We start from the raw sequence: 11,877 nt of genomic DNA, 5'->3' as shown, positions 1-11,877 counted from the left end.
TCTCTGTGCCACACCTTGGACAAATGTGAGATTAAGTGCCACATAGTAGATGTTAACTGTTTTTACCATCGTTATCCTTTAGATGTCAGTTTAACTGAGAGCTATGGCAACGTGAACAAGTAAGACTTGCTTAATGGTTACAGGAGTAAAAAGAGAAAAGCTGTGCTGAGGGCCTAGGAAAGGATTGGGCTTGCAAATAGAAGCCATGGTCATTTAACCATGTGATTCATTGTAATTGTGAGAATTGTATGCATAAGTTAGACCACCTGAAGTTTGAAACACTTTTTTTCTCTTTCTTAATTGAAGTCTTGTTATTTAATCCATATTTTTTGAATTTGTTAGAAGTAAAAAGAAATTTGACAGTTTCAAACATTTGCTTTTACATAAGTAATTTTTGAGTTACAGCAGTAAAATTGTCTGAATTAAAATTCATAGAACCTGAAATAAAACTTCTAATAGGTTCTTCAGGTAATTTTTTAATTGTTAATATATCATTGGTTAAAATACATTTTTCAATGTGTAATCAGTAGATTAATTCATTTTTAACTATCATTAATTTGAAATTTATCAAAATAAGAAAATACTGTACCTGATATTCAATACAGGTTGATCCTAATTCAAATGGAAAAATTTTCTATGATCAGTAAGATACAGAACTTAAATATGTGCTTAATAAGATAAAACTTCAATTTACAAAGCAGAAATGTTGAATTCACTAAAATACTCTTTTCATTTGACTGAGACCTTTAGTTAAGGGAAAATTAGCATTCCAAGATACCTGAACACCTAGAATGATGGCTTTGGTGTTTTTTCAACAGTGGCTTACATGTTGTATTTCGTGTTCCCTCTATGTAATACCTAGAGTAGTTAGTATTTTTACTCACAGTGTTTTTCTTAACTTTGCTTAGAACATTAACTTCAAGTTTTGGTTCTAATGATTTCCTACATGATTCATTTACTAGGTTTCTTACGAAGACAAATTATCTGGAGAACTACAGCTTGGAAAATGTTCCTCTTTATTATAGGTTTTTTTTTTTTTCTGTATGTAATGGCATGGTGTAGTATGATATAAAGACTGTGCATGTGCTTTGGAGTCCTAATTGGTTTTGGTGATTTTTTCCTACTTAGTTTTGAATCTGAGCTCTAATGTTCTGTGATCTTAACCAAGTTACTTGACAGCTTTGGTTTTCTTATCTATAAATAAATAATAAGCTCTACCTTAGAGTCATTGTGAGGACTAAATGAAATAATTTGTAAATCCCTCAAAGAGCAAAGAGGTAAAAAGAAGTATGTATGTACAGGGTAAGAAATGGATAGAAACCAAGATTACAGGGAAGTTTATAGAGAGGGCAAACCTTAGATAAAGGAAAAGAGACATTGTGAACACTAGCTTTAAATTTTTTTCACTGAAAAATGAAAAGTTGAAGTAGATTGTTTATATATATTTGCATACATTTAACATTTTGACATTGATTTAACTAACACAATACAACTTGCAAAACCCATCTTTTAAGAAATAAATTACTCTATAAAATATTTGTGAATTAGGAGTCTTGATTTAATTTTTGACACCACTGATTCATAGCAATTTTGTATACATCATAGAAGGAACATTGTGTTGTTTACCTACCCTAAAAGATGAGGGAAATTTTATTTTCTAAAGTACTTTTGAGCAGTATTTTTTAATGTAGTTAATAAGGTCAGACACTGATTTTAAATATAAGATTTCAATATCCTTTAAATCTTGAGACATTAACCAAAGTGCCTAGAATTAAGAGAAACTCTAAACTTCAAGTGGCTTCATCCTTCAGTTAGCCTGTTTGGGGATTTACTGTTAGATTATTGGTTTTAACAGATAAATTTTACCACACAAAAGTCTATCGGGAAAACTAAAAAAAAAATCAAATATTAAGACCATTTTTAAGAAATTACAGCTGAGAATTACCTTTAATGTTTTGAACAAATAGATTTGCTGTTGAACAAAATCAAAAAAACAGCAGTAGCCCCAACTTGGTCCACAGGGATTTGAGTAACTACAGCCTGACTAGTGTCTTCCCCTCTGCCATGTATTCAGTATGTATAAACAATAAAAGCCCTTTTTTGCTATAAATTAAAACATTGAACTTCTAATTCTTCCTAATCTTTGCTTTTGGTATAAGGTAAAATCCACTTTTTAAAATGTGATGTGAAACATTCTAGAAAGCAGTTTGCCAGCAAAATTTAATGGCCTTAGTGTGTTTTCTGAACTCCAATTATTACCCTCTAGGTTATATATTTAATACTTTCTCTTTTCTTTCTGTTCTCTTTATCCAATCCCAATACTACTTAAGAAATAAGCTTATCAATTTAATTCTAGGATTTTATAGGGGATGGGGTATGAGGAGGGAAGCCCTTATTCTCAAGCTTCTATGGCTCCAAAATATGTCCAATTAGTAAATATTTTCATTGTGGAGAAAAATGCAATTTACTGTGGACGTTTTTGTTTCTGTAGTAGTTACAGAATGTGAGAGTTGAAACAAGGCCTTAGTCCAAATCCCCAACACAGGTTAAGTCACCAACCCCTGGACACATGCAGTCTTCCATAAAGACAGTCCTAGTCTTCACTTTAACCGAGTCAATTGCTGGGTAAACTATACCAGGCTGGTAGTGGCTATTTTATAGTAAAACCTGCAGAACAAAATCTAGTAGCTTGCTTTATGTGTAGGAAAATAAATATACACTGAATACCTTCTCATTACAGAAAAAATGCTGCTGTGAAGACATAATTATAGCTTTCACATAACTGATGCCCCAACCATCATGATTCAGTGCCCCCCAAAGGAAGAACTTCAGTGGAAAAGAGGGGGCATTTCTGGGGATAGTAGAGTGCTTGAGACCTGAATTTAAACTCAAGCTCCTTCATGAAGGTAATAATTTTATTTTTAAATGATAGAAGGTAACGACTCTATAAAGGTTAACTATTGTCTATTACATATTAATGAAAAAGTCAAGTTACACTTTGTATATAGGTACTTTGTTCTGATTATGGTTACCAGTCGGAAAAGAACATTTTATACCTAGCTATTTAATCTTAATATCTACATTCTTTGGAACTTTACTTTGACATAGTTAATTGAAAGTTAGGGATAATAATTTTTTTTTTTTTTTTTTGCGGTACATGGGCCTCTCACTGTTGTGGCCTCTCCCGTTACAGAGCACAGGCTCCAGACGCGCAGGCTCAGCGGCCATGGCTCACGGGCCCAGCTGCTCTGCGGCATGTGGGATCTTCCCGGCCCGGGGCACGAACCCGTGTCCCCTGCATCGGCAGGCGGACTCAACCACTGTGCCACCAGGGAAGCCCGGGATAATAACTTATAGCATGTGCTGACATTGAGGTTAGGTGGGAAAATTGGGTATTTTAAGTCACCCTGCAGTTGTCAGGATTGAGGAGTATAATGCAAATTGATGGAAGACTTAGGGGAGGAAGGAGTAATACTTTTCACTTCATTCAAATTATTTTTTTTTTTTTTTTTTTTTTTTTTTTTTTTTTTTGCGGTATGCGGGCCTCTCACTGTTGTGGCCTCCCCCGTTGCGGAGCACAGGCTCCGGACGCGCAGGCTCCGGACGCGCAGGCTCAGCGGCCATGGCTCACGGGCCCAGCCGCTCCGCGGCATATGGGATCCTCCCAGACCGGGGCACGAACCCGTATCCCCTGCATCGGCAGGCGGACTCTCAACCACTTGCGCCACCAGGGAGGCCCTCAAATTATTTTTTGAAGGGGACGTCTGTAACTTAAAAATGTACTTTTTTTTTTTTTTTTTTTTTTTTTTTTTTGCCGTACGCGTGCCTCTCACTGTCGTGGCCTCTCCCGTTGCAGAGCACAGGCTCCGGACTTGCTGGCTCAGCGGCCATGGCTCACGGGCCCAGCCGCTCCACGGCATGTGGGATCTTCCCAGACTGGGACACGAACCCATGTCCCCTAGCATCGGCAGACGGACTCTCAACCACTAGCGCCACCAGGGAAGCCCTAAAAATGTACTTTTAATCTCCAATTCAACAATGAGTTAGGTCAACAGATACTGAAACCCACTTTTCCATATAATAAACACGAAAACCTTGTTTAACACATAGTATAGAGTTACTGCATACTGAAAGGAAATTTTTGAGTTTTGAATTTCCAGAAGATAGTAGGAAAGAAGTTCTCTTTCTTCCATTTACAGATTCCCAGTCTGGGCAAAGTTCTGAAGTAAGTGGTTTATATTTGGCAAGCTTCCTGTGTTATCCCACCCCTTCACTAGTGAACTTCCCCAGGGCATTCATCCTGCCTTCCCTGTTCACTGCAGCATCTACCTCAGGTCTGCAGAATCCCTTTAAGGTGCTCTGAGCCTCAAATGTACTTGCGTTCTAACCTCTAAGTTAAACTTTTCGGGGTAGCTGTTTTTAACTCATCTTAAAGGGAGAAAGCTATATTTATATAAATATACACAAATTTGATAATGACTGATAATCTCTCCAGAGTTTTTTCTTTTTAAGAAAAAATGCTTGTTAACTCCAATGAAAATTTCATTGATGAAATTTCAGATAGGGTAAGAGAAAATAAATAAAATGAAAAAAAATTAGATCAGTAGGGATAATTTGTAATGGAATCAGGGCACCTACCAGGAAACTGAGAGTAAGTTTTTAGAAAATTTTTCTCCTAAGCTATTTTCACTTTTTACCTTTCTGTCCCTAGATCCACTTTTGGATCTGTTTACAGAATATTTTCTCAGGGGCTGTAATTCCTGTATAGTTAAAATGCTAGTTTTTTTTCGGGGGGTCAGAGATCTGTAGATTGCTTGCAGGAGGGCTTTTGTGTGTTAGAGACTGCCTATAATTAAATTTTAACCAGGAAAAGTTGAGAACAAAAATGAACAAAATTTCTTTTAGCATCCTTAATTTGTTAACCTATCCAAAAAAACAAAAAAAAATTTAAAGCCATGACTAATGAAGGAGGGAGGTTTGTCTGTTACCTTGAAAGAGTTCACATTGTAATAATAAAAGAGTGGGCTTTGGGATCAATGCATGTAGGTTTGAGTTCTTGCTCAGCCACCTAGTATATTTGTAATCTTTGGAGTTACTTAACTGCTTAAATCTTATTTCCTTATGTGTAAATTGGAGCAAGTAACTGAATCACAGGGTTGTTGAAAGGATTAAATAAAATGACATGTATAAAACACTGAGCCTAGTGCTTTACTATGGTAAATGCTCAATAAATGAAAACCTTATAACCTTTACTGGTGAGCCTCAGTTTCCTTTTGTGTAAAATGTTGTTAATGGGTCCTATATCACAGAATAGCAGAGTGATTGTTAATAATTCTGGCTAATAATTATTAAGGATAAGAAGCATTCAATAAACATTATTTTGTAGCTATAATAATTAAATTCATAATCTTCATGTATTCTATCATAATGCTTATATTTAAAAATCAAAATAAAGTCTCAAAAATATTTCTAATCTTAATGTCATCATGTTTAGACAGTAAATATTTTAGTGTATTTAATACACTTTAAAAAATTAAGTTGCATTCTTTTTAAAAAAATTTTGTTTATTCATTTTTGGCTGCATTGGGTCTTCGTTGCTGCACAAGGGCTTTTCTCTAGTTGCAGCGAGCGGGGACTACTCTTCGTTGCAGTGCGTGGGCTTCTCATTGCAGTGGCTTCTCTTGTTGCAGAGCACAGGCTCTAGGCACGTGGGCTTCAGTAGTTGTGGCACACAGGCTTCAATAGTTGTGGCACACGGGCTCTAGAGCGCAGGCTCAGTAGGTGTGGCACACAGGCTTAGTTCCTCCGTGGCATGTGGGATCTTCCCCAACCAGGGCTCGAACCCATGTCCACTGCATTGGCAGGCGGATTCTTAACCACTGTACCACCAGGGAAGCCCTAAGTTGCATTCTTGACAGCAATTATTTCAGTTTTAATAAGTCCCTCAGTAGGACTTTATTTTCAATTGGATCTAACTCTGTAAAAGTTTTCTCCTTGAATAGAGTTCTTTTATTTTTATACTCAGTGTACATTAGAGGTCAGTCAATAAACGGTAGTTAAATGAATTTTAAAAGTCATCAAGATAATCAGCTATTAGAAACATAAGATCTAAGAACTGAATGGGATCTTTAAAAAATTAGGAATTGAAGTTCAGGGAAGTTAACATTGTTTTTTTTCATCAAATCTAGACTGACCCTATGTCCTTTTTCTACTACATTCATCAGATGTTTGAATTTTTAAACTAAACAGTAATATTGAAATAGAACTTGTGAGTCATCTGAAAGTAAAATTTTTTGCATTTTTTCAAAGACAGTATAGAAAAGTATATTTAGAAGCTTTATACTAAGCCCAGGAAGTTTTTATTACATCAATGAGATGACTGATATTTAACAGATTTTTGTCCTTAGGAACCAAGTAATTTATATATAGATAGGTGAATTTTTTATCTTAGTTTGCATAATTATAGGTAGCAGAAATAATTTATTGAGTATTGACCCTGTACTAGGAACTGCACCAAGCTCTTTGCACACATTATTTTGTTTAATATAACGACCCTCTGAGGGAGATGCAGTATAATTGCTTATTTGCACATGAGAAAAACTAAAGCTCAGAGTAGTTAACTAATTTGACAAGTAAGTATGAAGCTGAAATTCAAACCCAGAGCATATGACTACAGAACACTGTCTTCAGCTATTTTATACATTTTTACTGACAAAACCCTCTCAGTTTTTGTTTTAAAAGTTAATGAAAAAATAATATATTTCCTGTCCACCCTAACTCCAACATTGTTCAGAGTATGGTAACTTAACCTAAAATTTCAAGATAATTTCGGAGTTCATATACTATGATTTGTTATTGGCTTCAGTTTACAGACACTCTGTTTGCTCTTTTTTTTTTAACTAAAAGACTTAATTTTTTTCTGAAAGTTTTAGATTTATAGAAAAATTGAGCAGGTAATATAAAGATTTCTTCCATATTCCTTCACCTACCTTCTCTCCCCTCCATCCTAGCATGCAGTTTTCTCTACTATTAACACTTTGTAGTAGTGTGGTCCATTTTCTAAAAGTTAATGAACCAATACTGATACATTATTATGAACAGAAGTCCATAGTTTACACTAAGATTCACTCTTTGTGTTGTACAGGTTTATGGATTAATGTCATGTATTCATCATAACAGTATCATAAAGTATTATCTCATCACCATAAAAATCTCTTGTGCTTTACCTATATGAATTCCCACATCCCCAACCTCTGGCAACTACTGATCTTGATATTGTGTCTATAGTTTTGCCTTTTCAAGAATGTCATATATTTGGAACCATATAGTAAGTAGCTTCTTTCACTTATCAGTGTGCATTTAAGGTTTCTTCTTGTCTTTTTGTGCCTTCATCGCCTGTTTCTTTTGTTTTTGTTTTTGGCTGCCCCTCATGGCTTGTGGGATCTTAGTTCCCTGACCAGGGTTCAAACCCAGGCCCACAGCAGTGAAAGCACTGAGTCCTAACCACTGGACCGCCAGGGAATTCCCAAGCCTGTTTCTTTTTTTTTTTTTTTTTGCGGTATGCGGGCCTCTCACTGTTGTGGCCTCTCCCATTGCGGAGCACAGGCTCCGGACGCGCAGGCTCAGCGGCCATGGCTCACGGGCCCAGCCGCTCCGCGGCATATGGGATCCTCCCAGACCGGGGCACGAACCCGTATCCCCTGCATCGGCAGGCAGACTCTCAACCACTGCGCCACCAGGGAGGCCCCCAAGCCTGTTTCTTTTTAATCACTGAATAATAATTCATTGTATGGATATACCACAGTTGTTTCACCCATTCACTCATTGAAGGACATCTTGGTTGCTTTCAAGTTTTGGCAATCATGAATAAATCTGCTATAACTATCCATGCAGGTTTTTATGGAACATAAATTTGCAACTCATTTGGGTAAATACGTAGTAGTACAATTGCTGGATTGTATGGTATGCCTGTGGTTAACTTTGTAAGAGACTGTCAAACTGTCTTCCAGAGTGGCTGTATGTACGGTTTTGTATCCCAAGCATCAATTAATGAGAGTTCCTATTGTTCCACATATTTGGCAACATCTAATAGAGGGTTTTTTTTAATGTTATCCATTCTAATATGTGTTATGATATCTCAGTGATGATTTAATTTGCAGTTCCCTTATGATATATAATGTCGAGCATCTTTTCATATGTGTAATTGCCATCTGTGTATCTTCTTTGCTGCAGTGTATCTTCAGGTCTTTTGACCACTTTTTTTTTTTTTTTTTTTTTTTGCTGTACGCGGGCCTCTCACCGTTGTGGCCTCTCCTGTTGCGGAGCACAGGCTCCAGACGCGCAGGCTCAGCGGCCATGGCGCACAGGCCCAGCTGCTCCGCGGCATATGGGATCTTCCCGGACCGGGGCACGAACCCGTGTCCCCTGCATCGGTAGGCGGACTCTCAACCACTGCGCTACCAGGGAAGCCCTGACCACTTTTTAAATTAGGTTTTTTTCTTATTGTTGAGTGTTAAGAGTTCTTTGCATATTTTGGATACAAATCCTTCATCAGATACATGTTTTGCAAATATTTTCTCCGAGTTTGTGGTTTTTCTTCCCATACTTTTGTTACTGTCTTTTGCAGAGCAAAAGTTTTTAATTTTAATGAAGTCTTGCTTATCAATAATCTCTTTCATGGATCATGCCTTTGGTATTTTATACTTAAAACATCCTTACTATACTCATGGTCATCTAGGTTTTCTCCTATGTTGTCTTCTAGGAGCTTTATAGTTTTGCATCTTACATTTATGTCTATGATCCATTTTGAGTTAATTTTTTTGAAGAACGTAAGGTCTGTATCTAGGTTCACTTTTTTTGTGGGGGTGGGCATGTGGATGTCCCTTTATTCAGCACCATTTGTTAAGAAGACTATCCTCTAGTGAGGTGGATGGACCTAGAGTCTGTCATACAGAGTGAAGTAAGTCAGAAAGAGAAAAACAAATACCGTATGCTAACACATATATATGGAATCTAAAAAAAAAAAGTTTCTGAAGAACCTAGGGGCAGGACGGGAATAAAGAGGCAGACATAGAGAATGGACTTGAGGACACGGGGAGGGGGAAGGGTAAACTGACACGAAGTGAGAGAGTGGCATTGACATATATACACTACCAAATGTAAAATAGATGGCTAGTGGGAAGCAGCCGCGTAGCACAGGGAGATCAGCTCGTGTTTTGTGACCACCTAGAGGGGTGGGATAAGGAGGGTGGGAGGGAGATGCAAGAGGGAAGGGATATGGGGATATATGTATATGTATAGCTGATTGACTTTGTTATACAGCAGCAACTAACAACGATGTAAAGCAATTATACTCCAATAAAGATGTTAAAAAAAAAAGACTATCCTCTATGGGATATATGGGCACATATGCTTTATTTATTTATTTTTAAATAGGATTTTTAAAATATTTACTTATTTTTGGCTGCATTGGGTCTTTGTTGCTGCGCGTGGACTATTCTCTAGTTGCGTCGAGTGGGGGCTACTCTTCATTGCGGTGTGCAGGCTTCTCGTTGCGGTGGCTTCTCTTGTTGTGGAGCACAGGCTCTAGGTGCGCGGGCTTCGGTAGTTGTGGCTTGCAGGCTCTAGAGCGCAGGCTCAGTAGTTGTGGCGCACGGGCTTAGTTGCTCTGCAGCATGTGGAATCTTCCTGGACCAGGGCTCGAACCCGTGTCCCCTGCATTGGCAGGCAGATTCTTAACCACTGTGCCACCAGGGAAGTCCGGCACATATGCTTTAATTTCTCTTGTGTAAATACATAAATTGGAATGGCTGGATCATAATTAGGTTCACGTTTAACTTTTTAGAAAACTGCCAAAGTGATTCTCAAAAGAGAATATATACTGTTTACATTACCACGAGTAATACATGAGAGTTCCAGTTGCTCCATATCTTCATAAACATTTGATATATCAATCCTCTAAATTGTAAATATTCTAATAGGTATATAGATGTATATAATTGTGGTTATAATTTTCATTTTCCTAATGACTAATGCTGTTTAGCATATTTTCATTGTTTATTTGCTAGCTGCATATCTTTTTTTTCTTTCTTTTTTTGGCTGTGTCACGTGGCTTGCAAAATCTTAATTCCCCTATCAAGTTCCAAAAAACGTTTATCACCCCAAAATAAAACCTTGTACCCAGTTGGCAGTAACTCCCTGTTCTCCCCTCCCCCAAGCCTTGGCATCCACCAGTCTACTTTCTGTCTGTATTTTACCCGTTTTGGATATGTTTTATAAATGGAACCATACAATATGTGACCATTTGTGTCCAGCTTCTATCACTTAGCATAACTTTTTTGAGGTATATATCAGTACTTCAATCCTTTTTTTTTTTTTTTTTTTTTTTGCGGTACGCGGGCCTCTCACTGTTGTGGCCTCTCCCGTTGCGGAGCACAGGCTCCAGACGCGCAGGCTCAGCGGCCATGGCTCACGGTCCCAGCCACTCTGCAGCATGTGGGATCTTCCTGGCCCGGGGCACGAACCCGTGTCCCCTGCATCGGCAGGCAGACTCTCAACCACTGCACCACCAGGGAAGCCCCCCTGCACCATTTGTTGAAGAGACTTCATTCCCCATCAAATGCTTTTGGCACCCTTGTTGAAAATTATTTGGTCAGAGATGTATGAGTTTATTTCTGGACTCTCAGTTCTATTCTGTTGATCTACATGTCTATCCTTATGTCAGTACCACATTCTTTTGTATACCTTAGCTTTGTAGTGATTTTTGAAATTGTGAAGAACAAGCTGCTTTCCCTGCATCCTATAAGTTTTGATATATTGTGTTTATCTGTCATCACCCCCTTGAGTTAATTATTTTATTTAGTTCTCCAGTATTTTATTTCTATCATTAAAACACAGATACACAAAATTGTAATAGTGTTATTATTATTTATACAAACAGTGTTTATTTAGGTTTTTCATAGAGTTATTAATTTATTTGCCTATCATTTTTCTAGCATCTCAGGACTTCCTTCTGGTATCATTTTTATTTTCTAATTCTTTAGGAATTGCTTTTGTGTAAGATCTGTTCATTATAAACTCTCAGTTTTTTAATCTTAAAAATGTCTTTCTCTCACCCTCTTTTGTGAAAAAGTAGCTTTGAGCATATACAATTGTATTCTGAAAGTTACTTTTTTTTTATTCTTGTGACTTCTACTGCCATTGTTGCTATTGAATAGTCTGATGTATATCTAATGTTAATACTCTGTAGGTGATTGTATCTCTCTGGCTGCATTTTAGATTTTTTCTGTTTTTCTTTAGAATTTTGTACTTTGACTACATTTGGTATGGATTTCTTTTGATTTATCTTGGTACATTTTGTGCTTTCTTTATCTGTAGATTCATGTCTTCAGTTTTGAAAAATGGTCAGCCATTATCTCGTCACATACTGTCTCTCGTCCAGTTTTTCTTTTTATTCTTCTGAGACTCCAATTATAGGTATGCTATACTTTCTTATTCTATTTTCCTAGTCTGAAGTGTGTTCCTTTTATTTTTTTAAACTCTGTTTTGCTTATGATGCATTCTGGGTAATTTTTAAAGCCTGTCTTCTAATTTAGTAATTCTTTCTTCTGCCTCTAACTTTCTACTTAATTTATCCATTGACTTTTTAATTTCAGCAATTACATTTTTCATTGCTGAAAGTTCTGTTTGGTTCTCTTTCAAATTAAACTTTTGATAGTCTCTTGTTGCTTGCTTATTCCTGTGGCTCATTCTTTTACTTCTTTGAATATTAAATAATTATTTTATATTCAGTATTACATGGTTCCAATATTTGAAGTCTTTAGGGGGTGTCTAACTCTGCTGACTCCTTCTTTTTTTTTTTGGCGGTATGCGGGCCTC

General features: G+C 37.0%; 1 protein-coding gene across 8 annotated transcripts in view; it reads left to right on the top strand.

The window, feature by feature from the left end:
• The window catches only part of CARF (calcium responsive transcription factor), a 79,462-nt gene that overhangs the window by 1,126 nt on the left and 66,459 nt on the right, over positions 1–11,877 (top strand). For 5 of the 8 annotated variants that reach the window (XR_009533157.1, XR_009533162.1, XR_009533158.1 and 2 more), the window contains exon 2: positions 2,741–2,906. The exons of 1 other annotated variant lie outside the window; for it this stretch is intronic. The gene's annotated coding sequence lies outside the window, so the exon portion shown is untranslated. Of the gene's footprint in view, positions 1–45; positions 120–2,740; positions 2,907–11,376; positions 11,476–11,877 lie in introns of those variants that run through there. 2 more of the 8 variants (XR_009533160.1, XR_009533159.1) reach the window with 2 other exon arrangements.

The sequence above is a fragment of the Mesoplodon densirostris genome, chromosome 8, assembly GCF_025265405.1.
Source record: "Mesoplodon densirostris isolate mMesDen1 chromosome 8, mMesDen1 primary haplotype, whole genome shotgun sequence".
Classification (NCBI taxonomy): domain Eukaryota; kingdom Metazoa; phylum Chordata; class Mammalia; order Artiodactyla; family Ziphiidae; genus Mesoplodon; species Mesoplodon densirostris.
This window is presented reverse-complemented; position numbering and strand designations above follow the sequence as displayed.